A 17,034-nucleotide genomic window follows, 5' to 3' on the forward strand; every position below is an offset into this window, starting at 1 on the left:
GCAGCAGAGAGGGATGGAAGCCGGGGGCACCGGGGTGAAACTCGGGTGAGCCCATGAGGAGCAGAGCCAAGTCCAGGCGGGAAAGGCACACGGTGGGAGGAGGCCGAGGGACGGCACGCTGGCCGGTCGACGGCATGAACTTGGGCTGGCACGTGTTCAGACCTCCCTGAGGGCTACAGGAGTGCCCCTTACTTCCCGAGTGAAATCGAGAGCGTGGACTGTTCCCGTCTCGTCCACTGTGTCCTGAGAGTCCGGCAGCTCTGGGGTCACTGCTGCCACAGGGCGGGGAGAGGAGCTCTGGGGACCCCCGCCCGCCCGGGGGGATGAGATGCCCCTGTGCGTTGGAAGGTCTTCCGTGGGACGGTCCGGGGGCTGCCGACAAAGCCCGCTGCGTTCCAAGTGCCAGCGGGCCGGGCAGCAGCGCCGGAACCGTCCCGCTATGTGAGGTCAGCCACCTCCACGAGGTCACGGCTGCAGGCGGCTTCCGCAAGACTTTCCCTCCGCGGTCACCGCACTTGGGCGCGTATTCGTCTTAGAGGGGCGTTGGGTTTCAGAAGTAAGACCTAGAGTCCTCGGACTCGCGGGGGACGAGCCTGTCCGATCTGCAGCCTCAGGCACTTGGGTGCTTCTTTGTACACAGTGGGTGTGCCCCTCACGTTGGGGTTCTCAGGCCCAGGGCGTCAGCACCAGGGTGTGCGGCGGCACGATGTCGCGAGGGTGCACTGCACGTGGTGTGCAGGCCTTCCTGCGGACACCTCGTCTTCCCGGTGCCCCAGTCTCTGCGCCTGGAGCCCGTTCTGTGTTCCGATCAAAGAGGGTAGAGCCTCTTCCCTCCTGGTCATCGTGAAATCGAAATGACTCACCAATCTCAAAACTATTCTTTACTGATAGAGGGGTAAGATATTTTTATGCACATGACGGTTCTTGCAGATTCTCGCTGTGGCGACACGCCTGTGCTTTATGCGCAGGAACCGAAGCCAGCCTCTGAGCCACCGCCCCTCATCCCACCGCCAGACCCTCCACGTAGATCCCGGAATTAGACTCTCCAACCGAGGGGAGAAAAAATAGCAGCTCATCTCCATAATTTTATTTCCACGAGAGAATGGTGCATTCATTTATTTAACAAATGTTAATCAAGCACCTGCTGTGCTCAAGGCCATGATTAGACTTCACATGTGCGTATCTACCCACGCATACATATCAACATTTTGTCTATGCATGTTTATGCATATGTGCTCCCAAATACACCTAATTACGTATGTTTACACACAGAGACACATTTACATGTGTGCACCTATGCACATAAATGGTTGTGGGGTGGGGAGAGCTAACACGGGGCCTTCCACAGAGCAGCATTCCATGCACACAACTTGTTCCCTGGAGCTTCGGGGAAGTTCAGAGCCAGCTTGACTGATTTTCCTGCGGGAGGCCGACAGTGCCGTCTCTGACAAACACAGACACATCGGGGAGGCGCGCAGGTAGGTCTTCTCAAAGGCTGGTACCGATGACCGGGGTTTTGAAGACCAAGAGCTGACCTCCTCGTGGGAGTGGGGGAAACACGAAAGGGGCATGCTGACACCAGGAACAGCACATCCCAAGGTGCAGAGAGAGAACATATGCACATAATGTATTTTTAGTTTACGCTGAGAAATTCGGTGAGACTGAGCATGCTCAGTTCGGTGCAGGGGTGGAAAAGGGGCCACACTCTCAGCTCCGCACCAGAAACCCAGCATTACGGGACCCGAGCCCTGTCTACCCCGCGGGGAGGAGCTAGGGAGCCGGGGCTGGCCTGGCAGCTGTGCAGCCTCCCAGGACACGGGTTCGTTCTCCCTCTCAGGCATCGCTGTGTCCTTCTGAACGGCTGTATTCTAAATCGGGGCATCGCCTGCCTGCTTCAGGGAGGAGGGAAGAGGGAAGGAGGGTGTGAGCTGACCCCTTTTGGGGTCCGCTGCTCTTCAGAAGGCTTCCAGTTTGCCCCCCAGTCCCATTGCACCTGAACCTCCCTGGGCAGCCCCCAGCTGCCAGGCAGGGGCGTGTGTGTAGCAGCTGGGGAGTCTGCATCCCGGACAGACTGCGGACCCGCCAGCAAGGAGGAAGTCAGACCGGAAGCCGGTGGGGCAGCCAGCAGCATCTGCGACCCACTCCTTCGAGACGACCTCCTCTCTAACAGGCACCCACTAGGTGCCACGACTTAGGGCGAGAGTCCTCACTTAGGACATGCCCTTTATTCCCCACACCAGCTGCGTGAAAGGTCTTCATCATTAAAAAAATAAATAAAAATAAGTGTCAAGGAGGCTCAAATAGCTTGCCTGTAATCACAAAGACGGAGAGTGACGGCTCAGCTTTGAACTTGGATCTGCCTGAAGCCAGACCACCTTCCTGCCGCACGACGCAGCCTCGCAGACACAACCTCCGTGGCCCAGGAAAGGGACAGTGCTTTCCAAACTCACGGCCTGAAGGATGAATTCAACCCCGTGTGGCGGCCTGTGGGCCGCGGAGTGGTTTAGCGAGAGGACAATGATGTGCGCCTCCACGAGAAACGCTGGGTGTGACTATAATCTTCTCTGTGGTGCCACTTAGCCCACGGTCACTGGCCCACAGTTCCTCCCCTGGAACTGCTACTGTGCGTGTCCACAACACCCCTTCGGACTACCTCGGTGGCCGCAGGGCGGCGGAGTCCTTCGGGAAGGCCGGTGCTGGCACCACCGGCCCGGGGCAGAGCTCCGGGCACAGGGCTGCACTGCAGGCGACGCAGACAGACGTCTCCGTGGGGCTGGGATCACGCCCAGCCAAGATGTCAGGTGCCGTGTCGTCACTCCTGGGACGGAGGTGTGCTGTCACGGAGAGACCACCTTCACCGGGGCGGGGAAACACCCGCGGTGCCTGTCTGTCTCCTGCCCACGGCGACCCTGTGCAGGCCCAGAACGACAGAAGGCTGCGTCTCCCACTGCCAAGGCCGAGTCTCTCGTCTGGGCCTTGAAAACCCTTCCTTTCCTGCCTTCCCGGAAACACTGTCGACACTCTCCGCTCCTCGGTTACATCGAGCCCTCCCCTCTAACCTCTGTCTTTCAGCTTTAATATGCTGGAACTCCCAGCTTAAAAGCAAACACCCAAGAAGGCTTTTCGGACCCCACACAGACCTCCGGTGACGACCTTCCTCTTCTGCCTCCGGGCCCGGGCTACCCACGAGAAGTGTCTGCTCTACACACCCCCTTCTCCCCCCCCACCACCCTGTCTCCAGGAGGGGCCCCTCCCACCGCTCAGGTAAACAGCTCCACGGCTTGGTGGCTTGGTGTGGTGACAGCCAAGGGGGCCCGAGCCAGTGTGTCATTAAAGCCAACCAAACTTGTCCAGCCCTCGGGTTCCCTGGGCCCTAGAGAACCTGGCCCAGGGAGTCACTGCCTGAGCTTGAAGCCTTTCTTCTCCACGCTGCCATGACCCCCGGTGTTCTGAGTCCCCTCCTTGGTCTAAGCTGTCCTGTCATTTGCCCGAGACGCGGCCCCCTGCTAACAGCGCACCAGGCTGCCGGGTCCTCCGAAGGCTCCCCCTGGGGCCCCTCCTTCTCAGGTGACAGCACGTACCTCCGGCCCCCCATCAGCACCCCTGCACCGGGGACCGCCACGTTATGTTACGACACCCCGCCTTCCAGCCCACGGGTCTGAGTCCCCCACAAACTCCCCGTCGTTGTTTCAAAGTCACCCGAAACTCAAGGTACCTCAGAACGAGCTCAACACCTTCCACTCGAGACTTGGCCCTCGTCCACGCGGCAGGCTGGACGCCGCCTGCCTCCAGCTCGGCGAGCAGATGCGGCGGCAGCGGCGCCTGTTTGCACCCGTCATCCAGGCGCTGACGCCGCTCAGTAAGTCCACCGCCCACCCCCCCAGCAGCTCCCATCTCCTTTTTTTCTGTCCCCGCAGCGCGCGGCCTAGGTCCTCCTCTCCGCTCATCCAGACGACTGCAGTCTGCTCCTAACTGGACTCTTCACACTCCCGTCTCCGATCGCCAGCCCCCCGCCCCCCGCCCCCTGCTCACCCCTGCCCCGCTTCCATCTGCTCCCCGTAACACAGCCCAGACGCTTCAATCACGTCGCACACCCACGCCCCGAGTTCGGGCACCGCGATCGCTGCAGACGGCACTCGGGACGGGACGAAAATCCTCGGTGCCCCCCCCCAGCCCCCGCCACTCCCCCCCCCCCACGGCTCCCGCCCCATCCTCACACCGCCTTGCCCTCCTCCGGGGCGTCGCCAAGCTCCTCGCAAAGGGTCCGGACCGCACGGCTGGTCTCCTTCCCCTCGGAATGCGACCCTCCCAGGCCACCTCCCGCTCCACGTCCTCCGAGGGCGCTGCCTGGACCTGAGACCTTCCCCAAACCCAGGCGGCCTCCGGGAGCCTCAGCACCACGCTGGCCTCACGGCCACACAGCAGCCGCAGCAAGGCGGGGCCCTGCCCCCAGCCCGTGCCGCAGAGCAGGGAAGCGCACTGCTCACGGCGAGCACGTTTCAGCCGCCGCGTGAGATCCCAGGGGAGCAGGGCCGCCTTCATGTTCACGGCGTGGGCCGGAGGTCTCCTTGCAGCTCCGCTTTGCCTGAGGAAACGCCGTCCCACCGGCTCCCCCGTCTCTTTGACGAGTTCCTGAGTGACATGATGTGAAGTGACTTCCTAGAGCTCGGAGGCTTCCGGAAGGGAAGGGCTGCCCTCCTCTCCGTGCCCGCGTCCTGGGCGGCCGCGTGGGCGGCCCCACCGTGACTGCTCCCACGCGGGCAGCCTCCTCCGGCCCGCCAGACCGGGGAGGCCAGAATCCAGACTCCGCTTCTAAACGGGGGCAGCCGCCCCCAAGAGGGAAAGCACTGATTCGGGGGGGGGGGTGCGGAGACAGTCCCACTGCTACTCATACAGGGCCCAAGGCCCAGCCTACCTTTGCTATTTCCGTTTCATCAGGTAAGAAAAACGACGCCTGAAAAGGCACTCCAGGTGGGGGGATAATGAAGGAGCTTGACCATCACTGAGTTGGATGCTCGACAACCGCAGATGACCCCACCCCCCTCTCCTGCTCCCAGCGAAGGAACCCAGCCGCCCCCCCCTCCAGCTGGTTCTCGGGGCCCCAGACGACTGGAGCACGTGCGGACGCCGCAGCGCCATGCGGAGCCGGACGGAGCCCCACACGGCGGCCAGTCTTGGGTCTCCCTGACGACCGAACGCCCCTTTTGTGATGTAAAGCGAAGGAAGGCCCGGTCAGTCCCAAGGAAGACATTGCAAACCTCTAGACCCAGATCTCTAAAACCTCCTTAAACGGTGATTGCCACGGTGAGGACGCACCAGGCTCACGGAGAGCCCAGGTGTGACGTTTCCTGCCCACCTTCCCGCTCCCGCCCGTGGGCACAGCCCCGACGCCGGGCAGGGAGCAAAGCAGATGCTCCGCCCGCTGAATGCCTCCTGGGTTATACGGGGACTAGTGTTCCGGACTTAAAGTGACCTTTCCGTGTCGCTCTTTTACCCCCCTGCCATAAGGCAGGCACAGGAAGTCACAAGGCTACAGCCCATCTTCAAGGTCACACACACAGGACATGGCGGTCCCAAGACGAGGACCAGGGTCTGTTCGCCGCCACCTTACCACTTGGTGTGCTAGGACCAAACTCTGCCGCCTAAGAAGGCGGTGGTCCTACTGTATCGCACCTGACAGGGTCGTGCCTTATCAGTGTCACGTGCTGAGTTCAGCTTGTCATCTGTGGAAGCCACCTAGCAATGCAGCTCTTAGGAAGAAAATCAGTATCTGCACCGTACCCGGCTTCACAAGGATAAACACTCTTCATCCGATGAGCCAATAATCGATGTTCAGAACTCCGGCAGGCTGAAGAAGAGATTCAGGGAAACCCTCAAACATCAGCTCCTGCCCGTCCCGTGCGGTCTACTTACGGAGGGCGGGCTGAAATTGCCCGTTGAGAGTCAGGCACACAGGGCTGGGGAAGTGAGGGGGGGGTCTGCCAAGGCCACCAGGATGTCCTCCGGAACATTCTCCCTAAACAAGGTCAAAGAAAGGGACACGGCTACTACCATCCTAGGATTCTGGAATTTCCCCCAGTCTCTGCAAAGCCCAGCGGGACGCAAGGTCAGTGAAGTCCCCACCACAGTTACTCCAGTGTCCACCACACCGGGTGGCCTCAGGCAGCCTTTGACCGAGGGACCAGGCCCTGAGAGCTGTGTCCTCGTCCACTGCACGAGATCTCTCCAGTCGGCCTGTCGCCATCAGAGCAACACCACTGCGGTGGCCGAGCTGTCCACCGACTGGCCTGGGCCAGCAGCAGGAGCCCGGTATGTGGTCAAATGTCATTCCAGGTGTTTCTGGGGTGATGCTTTTGGGGTAGGGCCACAGTGCAGTCAGCAAGCTTGGGATAGGGACTGCCCCCTCATTTGGGTGGGCCTCCCACGGTCAGCTGAACACGAACATAAAGCAAAGGGTGGACCCTCCCCGGAGAAAAATGGAATCACCGCTGTCGGACCGCCTTCACACAGCAATACGGGTCTCCCTGCCTCCGGACTCAAAGCGGAGCACTGCTTCCCCTGCCCCTGCGGGTGTCCGCGCGGCAGTCCCCCGCTGGCCGCCGAGTCTGCAGCGCGCTGAGTCGGTGCAGGTGCTGGTGGAGGCAGTCCCTGGACTAAATCTCCCTGCATATAGGGAGGGGGAGGGGGAGCGGGAGACAGAGATTGATTTACACATAAACACGCACGTGCAGTTAGTTCTGTTCTCCGGAGAACCCTGATTCTCCTCCCTTGCATTTCTTGTTGCGTTTGCTTACCTTCACCATTGTATGATTTCAAGACTTTGCTGTATTCTCTTCCCATCATCGCTCAGTCCCACCTGAGCAGACTGGCTCGGGGCACTGTCACCCACACCGTGGTCCGTGCCAGAGCAGCCGCCGCCTGGGAGGCTGTGACACGTGCACATCTTAAGGTCTGCCCTTGGAGGGACTGGGCCGCCACCCGCTCCGAGCAGCGCGGCGCGCGGCCGGTTTGCGTGCGCGTTCCTGCGGGTGAGCCGCCTGGCGGGGCGCTTGCACCGCGGCTCAGGCGCGCACGCTGTGACTAGGCGCGTTCAGCCCCCTCGACCTCAGGGTCCTCGTCTGCAAGGACCGGGATCGGCGCAGCTCCCAGGACAGAGTAGAAAACCACAGCGACGCCGCCGCACAGGATCACTAGCAGCAGAAGTCGCACCAGCAGCAGCACGTGAGATTAACGGCGGACTGGAGCGCACTTGGATCGGGAAGAGGCAGACAGACCAGCCTCCGGGTCCAACTCCGTGCCGATCTGCTGGAGGACTTGCGGACATCCCTTGAGCTCTAAAACCTCAGGAGCCTTTTAAATTCGCGTCGCTGGGCCAAACACTCCCACGCTTCCGGCGCACTCTGCTCTTCCTTCCCAGGGAGTCACGGACAGTGTCCCCTGGGCGGGCCTGTGAGCGCCAGGAAACAGCCATGGGCGTGGCTTAGGCATGATTGACACCCGTGGGAGGAAGAGCAGTCACCCGCAGGGCCCTTCCGCCTCCACTTCCTTTCCAACCCGAGACGACAATGGACAGAGGAGAGGACCCTCACCCATCGCAGCTAATGTGCTCCAACATCGCACCGTTTCAATAAATTTCATCTGATGCCTCATCATCCAAATTCTGTTTCGGGATCATGTTAGGAACACCCCCAAGGCATAGCCTTACTTGAAAAATGTTATTTCAATTTGTTGAATATCATTCTTTACAGGATTTAGGTCAAACGAGGGACAGAGCTAAATCCAAAGCCAACAATATGTGTCCGCAATAAATTTCTGTTCCTGAATTATTCATACGTAATGGCATAGGTGACTCTTCAAGCATCCTGAATTAAGCAGAATTGATTTCTCACTTTTTTTATGCTCTGTTGTACAAGCCTTTTGTACTTTTACTTCTCCTTAACAAATAAAGTATTGATTCATCTCCGCCGAACATGTTTTATTTAAACTTTGGTCTTTGTCAGCAACTTCGTCCTCGGTCCCCACAACTCCCTCTCCTCGCTCGCTGGCCAGGTGTCTTTCATCTTGAAGGTGAAATCCCGCAGCCTGGCGGCCGCGCGCACACTGACTGCAGACCGGGCTCAGTCAGGGCTCACCCACAGCAAGCCCGCGGGCCCCACTCTTCCCCGGGCCCGCCCCTCCGAGCGCAGCCCGACAGGGGCCTTGGGGTTTGCGGTCCGCCGGGAGGACCTCTCTCCCTGGGGAGCCCCGTTCTCTTCCTCAGGAGAAGCCCTGACCCCCGTTCCCTGCCGATGTTCCAACAAGGAGTGTGTCCCGACACCCACCCTCCCCTCCGATGGCGCCTGCCTGTGTCCTTTTATTTCACACCTGGATGAGCCCCTCTCTGCGAGGCTGGATACTTCGGATGCAGCTCAGCCTTTAAAGCCTAGTTTCTCCACAGAATAGCCTTTCTAGGGTGACTCTCTCAGGCGTTCCCTCTCAGCCCCTGACCCCATATACCGCATCTGCAAGGTTGGTCCCCAAAGCCATCCTCGAAGACGTGCCTCCACCCCTTTGGTTACAGGGTTCACTTCCATGCCTCTTGCTTGACCTGCTTCTTCTAAACAAACAGACAAACAGACAGCTGGGAAGGGATGCTTACCCGGTACCCCCTAAAACCTGGGGAGCACGCCAGCTACACATCAATAATTCAGTCTGATGCGGGGGGAAGAACGGTGTTCAGGTTCAGCATGCTTGGGCCCGACTGGACCCTTCCACAACAAACACCAGGGTCAGCTACAAACCGTGGGCAGGACGCACGCACGTGCCAGGCAGCTTTCAGGGGTTCCGCATTTGTGCCATGACGCTGAACGTGGCCCTGGGAAAGCTGGCCCAGGACAGTGGGAGGCCGAGCCCCGGTCCACGGGCAAGCCAGCTGCTCCCTGGAGTCGGGGGGAGATGCGCATGGGAAAACCGGTACAATAAAGTGACATAAAATAAGATAGTAATTGGCAGCCCGTCACGATTCACAGTCGCTGTCTTCGGCGTCGTGCGCGCACTCGCATTGGTTACCATTTCACCGCCGTTGCCACCGGAGTCCATTCGAGCGGCCTCATTTGCACTGCGGTGTAATTCATCTGTTTTATTAGGGTGGCTCTTGTATTTATGTGGGAAGGAGAAGCGGCCTCTGGCTCCACGGTAGACAGTCGTTCAGAGCAAATGCCGCCGGGCGCAGCAGTTAATAAACCCGCGAACGAGACTCCAGCCCCCGCGCGGCTGACACCTGACAAGTTTACCGGGGTTGCAGTTGGGGTGATGCAGGACCTTATAAAAACAGACATTAGCGTCGTCATCACAGGCCCATTCCCAGGTAGTTGTACATCGCGTTTATGGGGGCCGTTAAAGGCTTTTGCATACACTTCCCTGAAAATGCTAGCACTTCATCTCCCTACCATCTTCTTCCCGGGAGGGCTGGCACGCAGGGTTAGCCTGCGTGGAGGGTAAGCAAATGACCTCATCAAAAAAGGATGATAAAGTAGGAGGCGGGAGACTGCTTGGGGAGGGCATGCCTCAACCCCAACGAGATGAGCAATGTCTGTCAACTCAGCTTTCGCCCCCGAGAAGGCGCTGCGCTCCGTAAATAAACAGCGGCGGCAGCAGACCAGACGCCATCCCCATCACTCCCTTGGTGACGCGCGCGGACAAGCCGTCCCTCTGCCGCAGGACGACAGTTGCTCCCCGAGTGTTTCTGGAACTCCTCGTCCGAGAACTCGTTACGTGAGCTGGCGTGTGGATTTTCAAACATCCTCTTTCCTGGCAGGAAGTGTGGCGGAGGGTAACTCGCTGCCGCCAGCTATAATTCATGAGACGTGGGAGAGGGAGAAGAAACAGGAGCAAGACATTACCGGAAAAAAAAAATAAAAGAAACTGAAGACAGCTCTCAGACTACCACTCTCTGCCTGGGAGAAAGGACATGCACTGTGGTGTAACGCTGACGTGAACTGGAATCCAGGTATGAAAACTCACACCCTGTGAGAACGGTGTTTTGAGCACTGCCTGGTATACAGTAGGTGCTCAATGAAAAAATGACCGATGGTGAGAGCCCCGCAGAGGACAGTCCTGCCGCCTAACACAGGGCCTGCCACGTCGTTGAGAACCGTCAGTATCAGTAGACTGGGGACATCCCCAGGAGCCCCCGGGCTCTCCTGTATTCTTTCCCTGCGTGGGCTTTCGGGCACAGCTCCGCTGACCACCCGTGGAAGGTGGCGGCTGCGCCTCCCCTGGACGCACGGGGACCTCATCAACAGCATGAATCTGAGGGATGAAGGAAGGGGGAGAGTCGAGGTTGACTTCCACGCATTTGGTCCAAACAGTTGTCAAGCAGGATGTGGTTTGAAAAACAAGGTCGCCCCCTTTCTAATACCGTCCTCATTTTCATTCAGAGTGAGTGATTAACGACTAATAACGCACAGCTGACCTTCCACCGTTGCTAGTCGCTGAGCAATCACCACGTGGACTCAAAGGCCGATTCTGCAGGCTAGAGACCCGCGAGGTCTGCCCCACGCTCAGTCACCGTACAATTTATCTCCTGCTGGGGCAAGGTACTTACTCTCGAAAATTCTGTGTCCTCATAGGAAAGCCCAGGGAATTAGACTAGATAAAACTGAAGATCCTTTGCCTTTATAACATGCCATAATTCCAGGCTGAACCAACTCGGGTACATCGTTAAAAAAAATAATTAAATGGCAAAATCAACCAAGAGGACATGCTTCGGTTTAACAAATCAGGACTTCCACGTTTTTAAGGGCAACACGGAACTCGCATCTCACGGGGCAGGAGGCCAGCCCAGCGCACGGTGGGGGCTTCCGTGAGGAGGGCGCGGTGCCCTTTCCGGGGTTCCCAGCTTGGCGCTGCATTGCAGTCTAATTAAACCCCCTTGCGCCAACCTTAAATACACTTAATTAAAACAGGTAGACTCGGTCTGACTAATTCCAAAAGTAAGTAGGTGAAAGTGCAGTCTTCTCTCCTTTTTTCCTTCCGCTAATTAGCTGGAGAATGATCTTCTTTGCCGAGAGGCCAAAAGGCAGGAGGCTCATGTCTTTAATTCAAATCTGTTTTTAATTAAATGTCTTCCCGAGGCCTCCAGGCTTTGGAAGTGGAGTCCCACGGACTCTGAGTGTCCTGGGTGATTCCTCCTCATTTCCTACGTAGGTACACTCGCTGCAGGGTGACGGGGTAACCAATGGCTGGGAGGCCACACACAGGGCCCAAGAAACGGAGGCACAGGGTGACTCTGGCATCAGCCCCCACCCCCCACTCCTGAGAAGCCGGCCGAACTTCACCTGTCGTGACGGGCTTCAGGGTCCGTGGCCGAGACAGTCCGCGCAGCACGGAAGAGCCGCACGGCCCAGCCCTGCAGCCGCACCGACCGTCTGTGGTAAAACTCTGCCGCTACCAGTCAGCGGTGCAGCCGGGGGAGGCGGGGGCCCCGGTGGCTTTGGGAGGAATTCGCTCAAAGCTGCCCCTGCGGTTTCGATTTTGTCCCAGGCTATGACGAAAAGGCGTCATTCCATATTACACGCAATAGGCACTTGTGATAAATACTGCACGGAATTTGCAAGGTCGGCTGCACGGGCCGTCTGGACACACATCAGTGAACTTGGAGCGTTTCCTTGGGCGTCAAGCACGGGTTGGGACGCGTACTCCCTGCGGCACGCTGGAGACACTGCTGTCTCCGTAAAACTGGCTTCTGTGCAAAGACATGGAATCGCCTCTGCAACTTCGCTGGTGGAGACTGGTAGGGCGGTGCCCACCCACTCCCCGAATCACGGAATGTGCGGTCCTGAGCCCCCAGGACGGCGCTGAGACTCAGCCGTCACACCTGCCGCCGCCTGGGAACCGTGACAAGGAGAGCCTGGGCGGCTCCGGGGAGGGTTAAACGAGGCGACGCCTGTGAGTCCCGCCCCCCGCCCATCCCCGTGATTTGCTGTTCGCTTTATTGTCATCACCTAATTCCTATTGTCCTCATCGTCACTGTTACGGTCTGTGTCACGTGGAGCACTCGGAAGGGGCGACCGGCCAGGAGCTCCGATGCAAGAAGGACCCCAAGGAGGCGCTGGACCAGGTGCTCGGATCCACTCCGGGCTCCCGTCTAACGGAGGCTGGAGGGAATGACAGCGGCAGGCCCCACGCCAGCAATTTCTCGGCTCCGACCCAGACACAGCTGCCTGGTCCGGGAAGGTCAGGTTCACAGTCACTTAAGACACAGCAGGAGCACACTCTCCTGGGAAGGTGCCGGGCAGGCAGTGCTGATGGGTCCTAACTTCCTGGTGAATCTCTGCTTTGGAAATTAAGTCCTTTCCCCTCTCTCTCCCTCCCTCTCTCTCTCTCTCTCTCTCCCTCTCTCCTTTTCTTTTCTTGATTTACTCTTTAGTGTATTTTTCATTGCCATTCAGTCCTCCTACACCTCCCTGCCCCCAGCAGTGACCATATGAAATGTGAGTCTGTTTATCAACGACCGTGTTAGCTGAACTGAAAGGACACCTGGGCCAACTGGAAGGACATTCAGTGCCTCCAACTGGGGTGATCTGAACCTCAGAACATGTGGACATGGGCTGCGGCGAACAGAACCACATCCCAGTAATTGTTAGCCGTTGTATCATCGTGGTAGCAAAAAATTGGATCAACTTGCAAGTTTGCTAGGGCACAGATTATCCTGTGAATTTATAAAGAGAACCAATTACAACCTTTAAATAGAAGACAGATGTGGGGAAATAAGATCGGCAAAAGAACCACACTCATTGAAGCTTCGTGACGGCATATGGGATTCAACTAACATTTTTTCCAATTTTGCATATTGTTGAAACTTTCCATTATAAATAAGGAGGGGGGAGAGAAAGTAAGCCATTTGAGGTTAGTACCACGAAATGATCAGTAGTCTATTCTCAAAGAATAAAATGCCGCACGTTAAATCCTGGTTAATGTGCTGGCTACTATGGGTGACGATGCTATGAACAGTCATGTACAAGTCTCTGTGTAGACATCTTGTTTAAAATACTGAGGAGTGATATCGCTGGATTGCATGTAAGTGTACACATAACGTTAAAAGACAATGGCAAACGATCACCCAAAGTTAAGTAAACCATTTTGCATTCCCTCCAGCCATGAAAGAGAGTTCTCGTTACTCCACATGTTCACCAACATTCGTATCGTGTTGCTTTTCAAGTTTTTTAAAGTTTCCCCATCCTCGTGGGTGTTTTTTCTTTAATCTCACTGTGGCCTTGGTTCGCATTTCCTGGGAGACCCACGAAGGTGAGCACCCTCTCACGCGAGCCATGGCTTTCACTTAGGTATAAAGTATCTCCTCAAATATTTTCAGTGGGTTATTTAATTTTTGTTATAGAATTGCAAGAGTTATTTAGGCTTTCTGGGTGCAAGTCCTTTGTCAAATGTATGCATTGTCAATAATTTCTCAATCTGTGACTGAGTCCATTTTCCTAATGATGTCTTCTGACGGGGCCGGAGGTTTTAATTTTGATGATGTAGTGTGATGATTTATCCTCGGTTATGTTATGTTTATTGCATCCCGCATCCCATCTGAAAAATACTTGCCTACTCCCACATTGTAAAAATATCATCCTAAATTTTCTTCCAAAAGCTTTATAAGTTAATATTTCATGCTTAGTTAACAGAAACTAATGAATAAAAATAGCTGGAAGTCTTAAAAAAGAGAAAGAGAAAGAGGTTGGTGTATTCGTTGTATAGCCTTGTAGGAGACATCAAATAGTCTGAGATGCTTCGTCTCTGTAACTGAGATTACAATGTTACCCACACCTGCCGTGCACAATTTGGGGAGAATTAAAAATTCTACGGAACATACAAGTCTTGGTGACTTGGGTGGGTATATACATGGATGATGTTCTGACGAGCAGTGTCAACCACCAGCATATGTTATTGACTAATCACAACATAATCACCACTTCTCCCCCGTGGCCAGTTCTGTTTTCTCCTCTCTGTCCACATGCATCACCCTCTTTCTTGCTCGGTTTGTGACTAACAGTGAGGAGTACGAGACTCTGGACCACGAACACGCTGCTACACGAGCGTGTCTGTGCCGTAAAGCCCTAAGAAAGACAGCGACCATTTCCTGAGTGACTCTTGCAAATACAAGACCCCTAGCAGGTGATACACCTTAACACTTTCTTTGCGTGTGCTCTGGAAGAAAATGCACAAAAGTCTGTGACGTTACCTCGAAATAAGGGAACAACAGGCGGTTTGAAAGGATCTTTAACAGGGATGTCAGCGTTAGTTGAAGAGACAACGGCTCTGTCTGAGCAGCGAGCAGTGAGACCGGCCGTCGGAACCTGAGCTTTGTGATGACATCTTCTTTCTACTCTGGGATTTACGCGAACGCTTCTTAAATCCTCCCAATTTCAAAAATCTATGAAAGGCTGGCGCTTCCGAGACTGCAATCAATTTTTCTACTCTGAAGACAAATTTTACCTACTTTATAAAGCTTCTTAGGTTTTATCAGACCTAATTAACAAAATGGAATTCATCTCCAAAATCTTACTGTGCCTCTGTGTTCCGCATTCTGCATTTTAATATTTATTCATGTGATTACGAGAATTACCCTTCCAGATATTTGTTACGGGGAGATAAAAGCTTCAAGTCCCCCAAATCTACTTTTCCACTGTTCAAGCAGTTCTTTTAGGTCATCTAAAATAGCAAATGGATCAAAATAAAATAATTCATAAATTGGGTAAACTAAAACTAGTGACTTTTAGATTCCAAACAATGTTTACCTATTCATGCATTGGAAATGGAAAAGGAAAATTCTGGTTCAGATCAGCACATGGATTTTGAGTCTCTCCTGACAGTAGTCGATAATAATTAATAGAAAAATGTCAAGGCCCTGGCCAGGTAGCTCAGTTGGTTGGAACACCGTCCCAATACGCTGAGGTTGTGGGTTTGATCCCTGGTCCAGGCACAGACAAGAACCAACCAATGAATGCATGAACAAGTGAAACAAAAAACCCATGTGTCTCCCTCCCTGTCTCTCTCTCCCCCTCCCTCTCTCTCTCAAATCAATTAAAAATGAGAACCCTGCAGTCAAGATGTTCTCGGTCTATGTTTTTACTCTCCACTGAATAAACTATGTCTTTGCTACCAGCTCCACGAGGATGGAGGCTCTCTTTCATCGGACCCCCATGGAAATGCACCTCAAGCAACTGCGACTCCAGCTCCTTGGCCCGCGCCCTAATTACTGCAGCGGACTTAGCCCTCTATTTCCTCTCTTTACGTTCCACTCCATTAGGAAAGGAGATCATATTTTCTGAACCGATGAAATTAAACTCGCCCCTACTTTCCCAGTCATCATAATTTTTACAAAGAGCTCATCTAATCAGTTCTTGGCAAGAGGACGACAATGCTATGCTAGATAGCGCCATTAAGGTGAAACAGTCATGCCGTTGAACTAGAGGTCCTTAAATTAGGTAGACTGAAATTTAGTTGGGCTTTTATTGTCCTCATTCTTCTAACCCTTAAATACATGTTTTGCAAGGTTGCTCATTTAACTCCCATCAATAGTTCCCCCGGCAGAGAAAGGAAATACCATTCTCTAGGCTTCTGCAAACAGAGATGTTATATGGAAACTGAATGTGGAAGCTTAATGTCAAATTATCAGAAGATACAGTGACAGCCCCCTACCTGTCCTAGCATACAGGGTTCCAACCGAATATTAAGCAGGAGCCATACACCTCAGTGATGCAAGTCTGGTGTTGACATAACCCAAGACATACCCAGGACACCGCTGCAGTTGCAACCCCCCGTTTCTTCTTAACGTGGGTGAGATTGCAGTGTTGCTGTAGAGAAATGCATGGGGTTTAGTATCTACTTGCAATTCCACCTCTGTAGGAAGGACGGGGTTATATACAAATAAACCGCCATATAAAAATGCAAAAAAAAAAAATCCAAACAGCAATGGCTGGAAGGAGCATTCCTGGGTAGGCATCAATTCAGGCTCACACGGTCTGTAAGCGAGTTGTCCATCAATAGAGATGGTGAAAGAAATAAACCCGGGCTACCCCATAAAAGTGATCAGCATCCTAGGAACCAGGACCCAGCGTTTGTGGCCTCGCCCTGGGTCTGTGATGGGGGGGGAGGGGCAACGTGGGGTTTGTGTGTCATTTCTCTGCAGGGCGCGTGTGGAGAGCTAAGATGGGTGATCCGAGAAACAAAGCATGTAGGAGAGACCAAAGCAGGGGATGGACCCCGTGTCAAATGTGTTAGCAGTCTGAAGGGGTCAGGAAGAGAGGGCTTGCTCTGCATGACGAAGCAAGAAAGAAGTTAGAGAATCAACAAGTGAAAACAGATTGACCAAAACCATCCCACGATGTTCTATGGCAGGGCTGTGCTCTCTGTTCAGAGGGACCGATGTATGAACAGGGAGCTCCAGAATGATCCACAAGGTTCAAGAAGACCACAAGGTTCAAGGTTCTTTGAAGGTGTGACGTGAAGCCGAGGTCCCGGTGCCAGGAAGGACGTGGCAGTCCAACACCCTTGGCTCTGAGGTGGGACAATTCCAGGGGGTGGTCAGAGGCGACGCTGGGAAGTAGGTGGGAGTCAGATCACGTGGGGGTGACAGGACGGGCAAACGTTTTGTTACTTACCCCACATCGGAGGGGAAGCTATTAGAGCTTTTGAAACAGAGGGTTTGCATGATGCAGCTTCTCTGTTGCTGCTCTTATTCTGGCCAAAGTGCCTTGAATGAACTGTAAAGGCTCAAGGGCACTGGGCCAGGGGCCAGGTAGGAGGCTCAGACGGGGCAGAAGGGAGGGGACGGAGGCTTGGGTGTGAGCGTGAACCACGAGTGCAGGGAGAATGAGTCCATGGATTCCAAGGCAACGCGGGCGTTAAACCGATTAGAAGTGGCGTCCGAGGGAGAGACGCTGATTTAGAATCCTGTGCTGGTTCCTTGTTGGTGGTGCATCCTACCTGGAGCCAATCTGCAAACAATGGAGGAGTAGACACAGGACAAAAACTCACCAGATTCCACTA

The sequence above is a fragment of the Phyllostomus hastatus genome, unplaced genomic scaffold, assembly GCF_019186645.2.
Source record: "Phyllostomus hastatus isolate PE091 unplaced genomic scaffold, TTU_PhHast_1.1 phas_scaffold_21, whole genome shotgun sequence".
Lineage (NCBI taxonomy): Eukaryota > Metazoa > Chordata > Mammalia > Chiroptera > Phyllostomidae > Phyllostomus > Phyllostomus hastatus.